The following is a 12500-nucleotide window of genomic DNA, read 5'->3' as shown; positions in this document are numbered from 1 at the left end:
AACCGTGGTAAAGAGCTGAAAAAAATTAAACATCAAAGCGAAACGTGCAAAAACCACAAGGTGATTATACAATCATAAATCAGTGTTCCCTCGCGCGCCATAAAGATATCGATATCACATAATAAATAAAAACGTGTAAACATAGCCTGGCAGACGGCCATTCCGTACGCCATTTTTACAGCGGACGTGGCATCACAGACGCGAGAATTAGCCCAAACTGTGAAGCATTTTCTATTTACGGTGACAAAAAGGGGCGGGAGAGGGAATGGAGGCGGGAGTTGGAGGGGAAGGGGGTGGAGTTGGGTGGTCTAAGATTTATATTTTTGTCCCAGAGGCTAGAAAGCCGAACCTGACATTTCTTGAGTTGAATGAACAAGAAGGCTGTAACCTTTACCTTATGTTCCCCTTTACATTAACAGATGGCCTTATCTGTCATCTCCTGAATGAAATTTTGTGGTTTCCCCTTCATTATGTAATTGCCAAAGCTTTTACTAGGGAGGCAGAGAAATCGTATAGTTTATCATGGCTGGTGCAATGTCTTTTAAGCAATTATTTTAAAATGTAATACGCAACAGCTTAGTATTAGGTTAGAGTTATCGACCTGCTCCGACGACTTAAAAAGTGATTGATTCATGTTTTTAGCTTTAAAAATAATGATGATAAAAAAGTTTAGTAATTGGCAACACCACAGACAGTTTATGCGAAGATTTATGTTCCATAGCAATTCCCTGGTCTTTAAGAATGAAATTTGCAAGGGCTTTTTAAATCATGTCGTAAAAATAGACAGCAGGTATATTTAGAGAATGACTCAGAAGTGTCATTTAATTTTCATACCATGTTGACTCCTGCAAAATAATAATAATAATAAATAAATAAATAAATAAAAAATAAAATTGATCATGTTCGAACTTGGTACATTTTTACGGGAAATTATATTAATATATATATGTACGTGAGTCCACCTTTTTCCAGTATGCGGTTGGTTTACTCTGAAAAAAAAAAAACCGTAGGGGTAGAATCATTAATTCTTATTCATACTTTTTTTTTTGCATTTATCACATTGAATTCTTTCTTTCTGTCTTTCTCTCCCTCCCCATTCTTTCTTGGCATTTCCAGTTCCCTCGCTCTCCTCTTCCTCCTCCTTGCTTTTTTCAGCTCCCCCTTTTCCCCGTCCCCCTCTTTCTCCTTCCCATCCTCTATCCCTTTCCAGACCCAGATCCAGATCTCTTTCTCCTACTCCTTCCCATCTCCCTTTCCCCTCTCCTTGCCAATTCAGTTCCTCCTTTTCCAGACTCTCCTTTCCCCCTTCATCCCCTCCTTCTCTCCCTCCCCCTCCTCCTCCCCCTGTTTCTATGTGTCATGCTCCCTTAGAAACTGACACACTTTAAAGGGAGATTCAAGATGAGCGGCAGATTAAGGTTAAACATTCCTCCATGGGGGGAATGGACGAGCTTTTTTTATTTTCCTTTTTTTTATCTGTTTCTTTGTCTGGTGCGTGGTCCTTTTTTTCTTGTCTGGTGTATAGTCGTTGGTAGTCTTGGTATTAAATGAAGGATGGTTGGTGTGGTTGATACATGTCATCATCACCATCATTATTATTTTATGCAATACCATCGTCATTACAATCACCCTCATCTTATACCGTCATCGTCATCTTATATAGTCGTTTAACATCACTATTCTTATTCAACCTCATGCATCCTACCCCCACCCTACACCCTTCCCCGTCCCATAAGCACCACCGCCACCACATCACTACCACCACCAAAACCTCACCCTCACCCTACCACTCTCACCCTACCACCACCACCACCTCCCTCGTACTCCCCCCTACCCCCCCCCCACATCCACATCCATAGACATCGGTCCAGAAGTCCTGTAATTTCCGGGTTCAACTGCCATCCCGACGAAGGGAAGGAAAAGACGTGCCTGACGAAACGTTATTTTCAGAGGTGGCGCTCGCTTCTCAGAAGGCGCGAGTACGTAGGAGGTTATGACTTTCGCCTGCGGGGGGGAAAAAGGGGGTTTTGATCTCAGCAGTGAGTGGAGGGGTGTGTGGATGGGCGGGAGTGAGAGTGAGAGGTGGGGGGGGGGTAAGGGAGAGAAAGAAAAAAAGCGAATGAGAGAGGGGAGAGAGAGAGAGAGAGAGAGAGATTTTGAGAAAGAGATTTTGATAGAGAGAGAGAGAGATTTTGAGAGAGAAGAGAGAGATTTTGAGAGAGAGAGAGATTTTGAGAGAGAGAGAGATTTTGAGAGAGAGAGAGAGAGAGAGAGAGAGAGAGGAGAGAGAGAGAGAGAGAGAAGGAGAGAGAGAGAGAGAGAGAGAAGAGGGGAGAGAGAGAGAGAGAAGAGAGAGAGAGAGGAGAGAGAGAAGAGAGAGAGAGAGAGGGAGAGAAAGAGAGAGGAGAGAGAGAGAGAGGAGAGAGAAAAAGAGGAGAGAGAGAGGGAGAGAGGGAGAAAAGAGAGTAGAGAGGGGGAGAGATAAGAGAGAGAGGAGAGGAAGAGGAAGAGGAAGAGAGAGAATAGAAGGGGAGGAGAGAGAGAAGATAGAGAAGAGAGGGAGAGGAGAGAGAGAGAGAGAGAGAGAGAGAGAGAGAGAGAGAGAGAGAGAGAGAGAGAGAGAGAGAGAGAGAGAGAGAGAGAGAGAGAGGGGGGGTGAGAGACTAAAGGAAAGACTTTGATATAAACAAATGGATAAATAGATAATGTTAGAAATGAACAGCGTAATAAACGAAAACATATATGAATAGATATATAGATAAATGGCAAAAGGAGATAATTATTAGATACACGAATAAATGGATATAAAGGCAAATTTAATGTAAGGGATCATGTAGATAAAGATAGAGAAATAGATGGGGAAACACACACGGTTATCATGGTCAGTGTACCCGTCGTGCTAACAAATCGTATATTTCTTCTTTCGATTTTACACAGCAGAGAGACGCATAATATTTAGCAATGGATAATCAATGGCAGACATTGTGACGGGGCTGTGCGAGGGTACAGTCAGTCATGGCTAGAAAATAATAGTTTTCTCTTCTAACATAAAATGTAGATTGAGAAAAAGTCGTTCCGTATTTATTACTATTGTTATTATTTATTTATGTTTTGTTATGAAATAGTTAATTATAAGTCTTGCTGATTCTACGCATTGTTCTGAAATGTCGCCTGAATGCTTCAGCAGTTTTTCTCTGCTTTTCGCAACACGGAAATAAGGGGAAATGTTAACGGGTAACTTATCCAGGTTAGGTTACATCACATCCCAGTAGGCCGTCACGATTTCCGTTCTCAGCTTTCTACCACAGAGGACACTCTTTCCTGCTCTCTCTCTCTCTCTCTCTCTCTCTCTCTCTCTCTCTCTCTCTCTCTCTCTCTCTCTCTCTCTCTCTCTCTCTCTTTCTATCTATCTATCTATCTATTTCTATCTCTATCTATCTATCTGTCTATCTTTCTCTCTCATTTCCCTTCTTACTTCCCGTCTCCACCTTTCTCACCTTTCCTTCACCCCCTCCCACCCTTCCTTCAACCCTCCCTCCCATACCCCCTCCCCCTTCCTACGCCTTTCCTTCCTTCCTCTTCCTCCTTCGTCATCAACGCACTTCCCTCTCCCCTTCCTATCCTTTCTTCCCTTCTTCCTCCCATAGCTTTTGCACATGAGGAATAGACCACGATTATTATTGCCTTCCTCGGCCTAGGGAAGAATGTCATCCTGCGTTTCCTCCATTATGGGATGACTTTCCTTACTTAATATTTCGCTGTCTTGGAAAACGTATCAGTGTCATATATATGTTCTTAGTATTTCTTATTTTACGAGTTCTTGTCAGTAGTTGTTTTTTATCCTTATTGTTTTTAGTATCGTTATTATTGATGTTCTTTGTTTTGATATATTTATGGTGATAATGATATTAATGAGAACACCAATTTTTGTTATTATTATTATTATTGTTGTCGTTGTTGTTGTTGTTAGTAGTAGTATCAGTGTTATTATTATTATTATTATTATTATTATTATTATTATTATTATTATTATTATTATTATTATTATTATTATCATTATTATTATTATTATTATTATTATTATTATTATTATTGTAAAAGTTTCTTTAGATCTGCTAATTAAAATCAAACACCGAGTCACTACCAGCGTCCTTGGGTGATTGAATTTTTGAGGTAATGGAACATCAACAAAGATATGCAAAAATATGCAGAACAATTACAAATTAAAACGTCCAGTCAAGTCAATTCACCAACACAAAAATACTTCAGATCGATAAGGCTCTTCTGAGAACATGCCCTGTGCTGTTTAAAACTATTTTTTGGACTTCTAATTTTGGATTTCCCGGTATTTGTTCAAGAAACTTATCAGTACCTTTCTTTATAAGGCCAAGGGCTCCAGTAACAACAGGCAAAGTTTTGGTTTTTAAATGCCACATCTTTTCCACCTCTATTTCCAGGTCTTTATACCTTGATATCTTTTCGAACACTTTCGCTGAGACATTTCTGTCTGAAGGCAGGTGTTGTTTATTTTGGCCTTGATGAGGATATCTGGACGATTCGCCTGTATAGTACGATCTGTGTGAATTGGAAAGTCCCACAAGATTGTAGCATCTTTACCTTCAGTAACTGGCTCTAGATGGTGTTCGTACTATTTATCTTGCGTTCCGATAGAAAGTGCTTGCAGATCTTCCAATGCAGGTACTTGCCCACTCTGTCGTGGCGATTTTTGTATTCACTCGGTGTTAATATTGAGCAACCAGACACAAGATGATCAATCGTCTCAACCTTGTCTTCACAAAACCTACACTTTGGGTCACTGTCATTGTGCAAGATGTTAGCTTGATAGTTTCTGGTAAACAAACTTTGATCGGGCTGCAAGAATAAAACCCGCTGTTTCCCCTTTAAGTCCAGAGTTTCTAAGCCACTGATGGGTCGTGGTTTCATCTACATCAGCGTGTTTGCTTCGAGCTGCAAATTGTCCGTGGATTATTATTATCATCATCATCGTCATCGTCATCGTCATCGTCATCATCGCCATCGCCATCGCCATCGCCATCGCCATCGCCATCGCCATCATCATCATCATCATCATCATCATCATCATCATCATCATCATCATCATCATCATCATCATCATCATCATCATCATCATCATCATCATCATCATCATCATCAATATCAGAATCTAGTTTTCTTTTTCTCCCTCCTTTGTTTTTTCTCCTTTTGTAATTCGTGTTATAGAACGCGTAACGGATTTCTAACCAGTTCAAAATTTAAACGCACGTCTGTTATTGTTGCTTTTGATATGAACTTCTTGGAATAAGGTTTTCATATATTCCATTGTTTATGGTTTCCAAGTAACTGAGAAACGCCAGGAGAGAGAGAGAGAGAGAGAGAGAGAGAGAGAGAGAGAGAGAGAGAGAGAGAGAGAGAGAGAGAGAGAGAGAGAGAGAGAGAGAGAGAGAGAGAGAGAGAGAGAGAGAAACAAACGGACAGACAGACTGACTTGACTGACTGACAATTAATGGAAGTAATCTGTGTTGAGTTTTCACTGTGCACGTCTAATATATCTGTTGGAAAAGCGTTTTTCGCTTTTGATATGATAGTGTAGTAAGCACGATTATCATTTATTTACTTTATTATGCTTATTTTAAGGCAGTTTTTCGTTTCTGTTTATGTGTGTGTGTGTGTGTGTGTGTGTGTGTGTGTGTGTTTGTGTGTGTGTGTGTGTGTTTGTGTTTGTGTGTGTGTGTGTGTTCATTTGTGTGTGTCTGTGTTTGTATGTTTGTTTGTGTGTGTGTGTGCGTGTGCGTGTGTGTTGTGTGTGTGTGTGTGTGTTTGTGTGTGTGTGTGTGTGTGTGTGTATGTGTGTGTGTGCATTCGTGCGCGAATGTGTATGGGTGTATGTTTGTATGGCAGACTTTCCAAAACCGTAGGAGACATGTTCAAAACAGCTATAAATAAATTGTTTGTCTTTACATCCTACTTCGCTTTATGGATTCAAGCTGTGATTTAGATTATTCATACCTTTAAGAAATGGCTCTCTGCCATAAGCAGAAACCATTGAACAAAGATCATCTAATATTACCGGTGTGTGTGTGTGTGTGTGTGTGTGTACATATATACACACACACACACACACACACACACACACACACACACACACACACACACACACACACACACACACACACACACACACACACACACACACATATATGTATATATATATATGTATATATATATATATATATATATATATATATATATATATATATATATATATATAAATGCATAGGCCTACACACTTAGATTCATGCATGCATATGATCTTGTACTTATTGCCTTCCTACGCATGTGCACTGTGCATCTTATACGCCCTCTGCATCCTTTCTATAAACGCCCGAGAGAGGAATCCAAGCCTGCCTGGAATCCTTGTTGCCAGAAGGTTCTATTCCTGGCCTCTGCCGCCATTGTTTAAGTCCAGAGGTCGATCATCTCAGCAGTGCCAAATATCGGCATTTTCTCACACCGCGTCAAATGGTGCCACGGCACTTTCATCCGCGTGGTCGAGCCTCTGGAGGAGGGACGAGGACTCATGTTTCTGAATGGAGCCTGAGTTCGCCGAAATTCTGGAAGACCGTTTGAAAATGTTGCGTTTTGTGTCTGTAAAATTGTTTTCTGCATACTCTTGTAAACATACAGTTATAAAGTTCGATTTCCATGTTCAGTGTTTACGTCATAACATCTCTAAACTAGAGAACTTAATATTTTTTATGGCAGATTTTTGTGAAGAACTGCCGTCAAGATTTCGTGCTTCAGTTTGCTGAGAGAAATCCTCGATAGTGATTTCAGAGTGCTTCCTGGTGCAGACCGGCTAAACGTTCAACGAAATAATACTGGGAAAGAAATCTTAGAAATCGTATGTTAGAATGAGCCTACAATGCAACAAGTATATTATATGCACGACTGTTATTATGGATATCATGAAATTGTACACTTTCAGGATCTTTCGGGAAGATCGATCCTGAGTGTCTCCTTGGGTCACGTTTTGGCAGAATGTTGAATAGCTGGATACGTTCCACTGAACTGGATTTTCATGAATGTGTTGATGTAATATTTAAAGCTTTTTAAGATTTTTTTGTGTAAGTTCTGTAAGCTAAATTAAATAAGATGACCTCTTTATTTTGTCATCTTTTCCCCCTCCTCCTTTCTCTTCCTGTGTCTCACTTTTTCATATTTTCTTTAATTCTTCTTTCTCATGTGCCTTCCCCTCCTAACCTAATATCTTCTACTCAGCTTGTTTATCTCGTCACATCCACTCCTTACCTTTCTACTACCCCCTCCCTCCTTTCCTTCCCTCTCCTCCCGTCTCTTTATCCTCTCCTAAGGCTCTCTCAGAAACCTAAACGCAAATGATATATTTCAAGCTACGCAACCAAAAGACATAACACAGCTGGCGTTATCTCAACCGTGCGTGAGGGAGACATTCTACTATCGCTGTCTGACGGAGAAGACGCCAAGCGTAGCGAGCCAGATTAGGATGATATTTGGTGTGTTAATTAGTGTGGAGAGACGGGACTGGTCCTGTTTTGTAGGGTGGATTAAAGTTGAAATATAGTACAGGTGATGTGGATTTTATTTTGCGCTCTGTTCAATTTTTTTATCCCTCATTTTGGGGGATAATCTTTATTTACTTTTTTCTTTTATATTCCCCTACTCTCTCCCTTCTCTCTCTCTGTTTTTCAGCTTCCTTTTCATTCTCTCTTCTCTATTCATCTAGATATATGTCTGTCTGTTTCTCTGTCTGTCTGTCTATTTACCTATCTATCTATATATTTATCTCTCTCTCTCTCTCTCTCTCTCTCTCTCTATATATATATATATATATATATATATATATATATATATATATATATATATATATTTATATATAGATAGATAGATATAGATAGATAGATAGATAGATAGATAGATATAGATAGATAGATAGATAGATACATAGATACATAGATAGATAGATAGATAGAGAGATGGATAGATACAGATATATATGTTCTCTGTCTGTCTGTCTATCTATCTACCTATCTGCCTATGTATATGTTTAACAAGGTCTACCAAGACCTTGTTAAACATTAAAGTGACGACCGAGCATGTCCGTAAGACGATAGAGAATCAGCTGTACTCACACTGAAGCACAGCGAAGTGTACCCCAAAACTTTAGCTGATCCATCATACATTTTAAATACAATATTCAAAACAATGCATATCTACTATAGGATAAATGGAGGCAGATACAATTTGTGATTACGGCATGGCTGCAAATATGATTGGTAGGACAGTGTTTCAAAAAGGGGGAGCTGAATATAAACTGTGTAGACAGTCATATGCACTCACCCTTGACGACTATGTAAAGGTGTGATTTGTGATTGAGGATTCGTAAAAGAGATGAGTAGGAAACCCTGTATATTACTGATGCATCCTTTACTGAAGATGGCAGTAGGTCAGATATATAGAGTAAATACATTAATTCTGCCGTTAATGCATAAAAACAATGTGTTTACAGCCATTCTTAAATGTTGAGAAAATGCATGTCCCTTTCTGATTTCTACTTTATTTTATCTTGGTCTGTTAGTAAACTCTCTGTGAACCACTACATTTTGGCGTAGTTCTACATATAATTAATAATTATAAAAAATCAAAATCAGTCTCTCACACTCTCTTTCCCTTTCTCCTTCTCTTCTCTCCTTCTTCTTCTTCACACCTCCCCCTCTTCTCTCCCTCCTTCCCTCTCTCGAACAGCAGATGTAGCGAATGATATAAATTCCCAGGCACTGTCCTCTTCCACATGCACGACCAAGTATCATGATGTTGGCAAGATCATATACCATTTTTGGACGCGGTCACTCTATCCCACTTTTCCCATTCCTTCGTCCCCCCTGCCCATGATTTTTTTCTCTCCTTCAAAAGCATGTGGTGCACGCGAGGCTTCTCACGTCTGTCTTCGTCTGGTCTGTTGGCTTGGTTATTTTGCCCGTGGTATGTATCACCCAAACGAACTTTCCCTGATTATCGAAGAAAGAAAGGGGCGAGATATTATTTTATGTATATTATTTGTTTGTACTTTGATGGACGAACGGTGTCTAATTGGTGACTAATTATGGTCACGGAATTTGGTTTCTTGTAACACACAGTCTGCCCTACGGTGTGTCTCCTCCCTCGGGCTCCTCATATATTGTGAGTTGGTTCATGGTTAATGGTTAAAAAAAAATGTGCTAAATCAAGTCAGATGGTAAAGTATTCTGGCGAAAGGGATAAAAATTAGTTAATGATTAGGATAAGTGGACAGAAGAAGGGATAAAGAGAAAGGGGGGGAAGAAAAGACCATGCAAAATTAGTTGAGGCAGGGGTGATCCCCTACATTGGGACTCAGTCTCCTAAGCACCCCCCCCCCCCCACGACAACAGTGCATTGTGGGATGAAGGCTGATGGAGTTCTCTCATTAGGGTTTTGGCTTACTGCTGGCACTGACACTGGCATCCGCTCCTTCCTGGTGTTGTTGTGTCCACTTGCATAATGGGAGTGCCATGTCGCCAGCAAACAGAAGATGAATATTTGGTTACCTAAAGGATGACCCATATGTGAGTGAAGAGAAACGGGAAAGTAAATTGAAATAGTAGAACTTTGTGTGTGTGTGTGTGTGTGTGTGTGTGTGTGTGTGTGTGTGTGTGTGTGTGTGTGTGTGTGTGTGTGTGTGTGTGCGTGCGTGCGTGTGCGTGCGCGTGCGTGCGTTCGTGTGTGTGTGTGTTCTCTTCAGACTTTTTAAACCACAACCCATTTGTTTCATGCATTAACCATCCGAAATACCATCCCAGTCGCCGCACCTCGAAGAGCCCTGATCTATGGAATACCAGCCATACCATTTCTCGTAAAAGAAAAAGAAAAAAACATAACTTTCATAGATCCTTGTAATAACTTGACAGCTGGCTCTTAGAATGTAGTTCATCATTAATTAAAATTCCTGTAAGAATAGCAAACTAATTAAGAACTTTCACTTTAACCTTTCATAACTAAGGTTAACAGAAGTTAAAGAAATTGCTCTTATCTGAATACAAAAAATATAACAAAGCATCTCATTGCCAAAGAAAAGTGAGTGCTCTCAGCAGGGGGAGGCCGAAGAGGGGGGGCTGACTTTCATGTCGGCTACGCCCCAATTCTGGCATTATTTCCTTGTTATACTTACATGGCATGAACGTACTACGTCCATACGTATGTTCTTATTTTGATTTTTTTTTGGTGTCGTTATCGAAATTATACATCCTGTGAAATATATTATCGAGAAATACAATATTAAGGCTCTGACTTTTTTCTTTCCATTCTTTACAAATGTAATGTCATTAGTCTGTTAATCGTGAAGAATAAGAAAAACAATTATCCAATTTATAGGACTCTTGTGTACCGCGTGCAAGTTGTGAGAGAAATCCTCTCGTGTTATTTTAGAATGCTGTCTGATGCAGACCTGCTGAACGTTCAGCAAAATAACAAGGGGAAAGAATTCTCAATAATTAACAAGAGGAAAAAATAATGAAGAATTAACATGGGGGGGGATATCTTACGAAATAACGAGGGGAAAGAAATCTCAACAGAAAACAAGGGGAAATCTCAGGAAAGAAATCTAAAAGAAAGAAAGAAAAAAACAAAAAAAAAACAAAAAAAAAACAGAAGAAGGGGAACGAAATCCCAGTGAATAACGAGGGAAAAAATCTCAAGGAATAAGGGAAAAAAATCTGAAGAAATAACAAGGGGTTAGAAGTCTCAAGGAATAGCAAAGAGATAGAAATCCCAAGAAATGATAAGGGGGAAAATGCCAAGAAATCTCAAGAAAAAAAGCAAAGGGAAAGAAATCCCAAGAAATAAGGGGAAAGAACCCCCCCCAAAAAAAAAGGAAAGAAATGTCAGGAAATAACAAGGAAAAGAAAGACAAGAAATAAAAAGTAGAGAAAAATCTCAAGAAAGAGGAAAAATATATTTCAAGAAATGCCAAGGGGAAAGAAATATATATATATATATATATATATATATATATATATATATATATATATATATATTATATAAGTACATAAAGTCTAAAGGCGAAAGAAAAATCAAGAAATAACAAGGGGGGAAATCACCAGTGAGCAGAGAGCAAGGCTACAGCACGAGCGCGGGAGAGCAAGGTCGTGTAATAGTCTGAATTAATGCCGAAATTACTATGAATGTTTCAGTAGTGTTGTTATTACCCTTTGTGTTACTGTACTTCTTATGATCGCTGTCGTTATTTAGTCATGTTTGATATTAGAATAATCATAATGGATAAGAAACTTGATACAGCGCTGTAGGTTATTATTAATTTTACTATCGTATAATAATTTTTAACATGAGCATCATCACTACATTATTTATTCACACTGACCTGTTCTTAGGGCCCCAGAGCTTGAATTTTATTCCCAGCTCCATCTTATCGTATACAAGGGCCTATTTTTGCACTTAATGGGCGCCGCGATAGACCTAAGAGTTAAGCCTATCTATTGACACATGTCACCCTCCCGAGAAACGACTGATATCGCTAGGGCTTCGGGTCCTGGTTAGGATGATTAAAAAGGTGTTGCTGAGCTTGAGAAGATTCGTGTGGAATACGTTTAAAGGCACACGTGCACACGCACGCGCACACGCACGCAAACGCACATGCACACACACACACACACACACACACACACACACACACACACACACACACACACACACACACACACACACACACACACACACACACACACACACACACGCACACGCACGCACACGCACGCACGCACGAGCGCGCGCGCGCGTGTATATATATATTTATATATATACATATACATTCATATATACATATACTTATATATATATTATATATTATATATTATATTTATATTTGTGTGTGGTGTGTGTGTGTGTGTGTGTGTGTGTGTGCGTGTGCGTGTGCGTGCGCGTGTGCGTGTGCGTGTGCGTGTGTGTGTGCGTGTGCGTGTGCGTGTGTGTGTGTGTGTGTGTGTGTGTGTGTGTGTGTGTGTGTGTGTGTGTGTGTGTGTCTGTGTGTCTGTGTATTATATATATATATATATATATATATATATATATATATATATATATATATATATATATATATATATATATATATATATATATAATCTACATATGTACATATATTTACACATAATTTTCTGTATTAGTGAACTTTTTCGACGCAATTAGAAATAGAAAGCCCCTGTGTCACAGCAGATGTTTTCGCACCGTCATGCAGCTCTCTTCCTGCGGCGCATCTGTCCTTCATGCAGCTGCCGATCCCCCGACGAAGGCACGCTTGCTTCACGCCCCGCACACAACTTCCGCCTCGCACGAACGCAGTCCCAGGAATAGCTGTAAATCTTCCCATCCCAGTCGCCGTCAGGTCGTCAACGCTCAGGGAGTCTCAGGCTAGT

General features: G+C 39.7%; 1 protein-coding gene across 1 annotated transcript in view; it reads left to right on the top strand.

Annotated features, from left to right (window-relative positions):
- The window catches only part of LOC119580123, an 85978-nt gene that overhangs the window by 59763 nt on the left and 13715 nt on the right, over positions 1-12500 (top strand). The window lies entirely within an intron of this gene.

Source organism: Penaeus monodon, chromosome 13 (assembly GCF_015228065.2).
Source record: "Penaeus monodon isolate SGIC_2016 chromosome 13, NSTDA_Pmon_1, whole genome shotgun sequence".
Taxonomy (NCBI): Eukaryota; Metazoa; Arthropoda; class Malacostraca; order Decapoda; family Penaeidae; genus Penaeus; species Penaeus monodon.
Note: the sequence above shows the minus strand (reverse complement) of the source record. Positions and strands in the feature narration are given on the sequence as shown.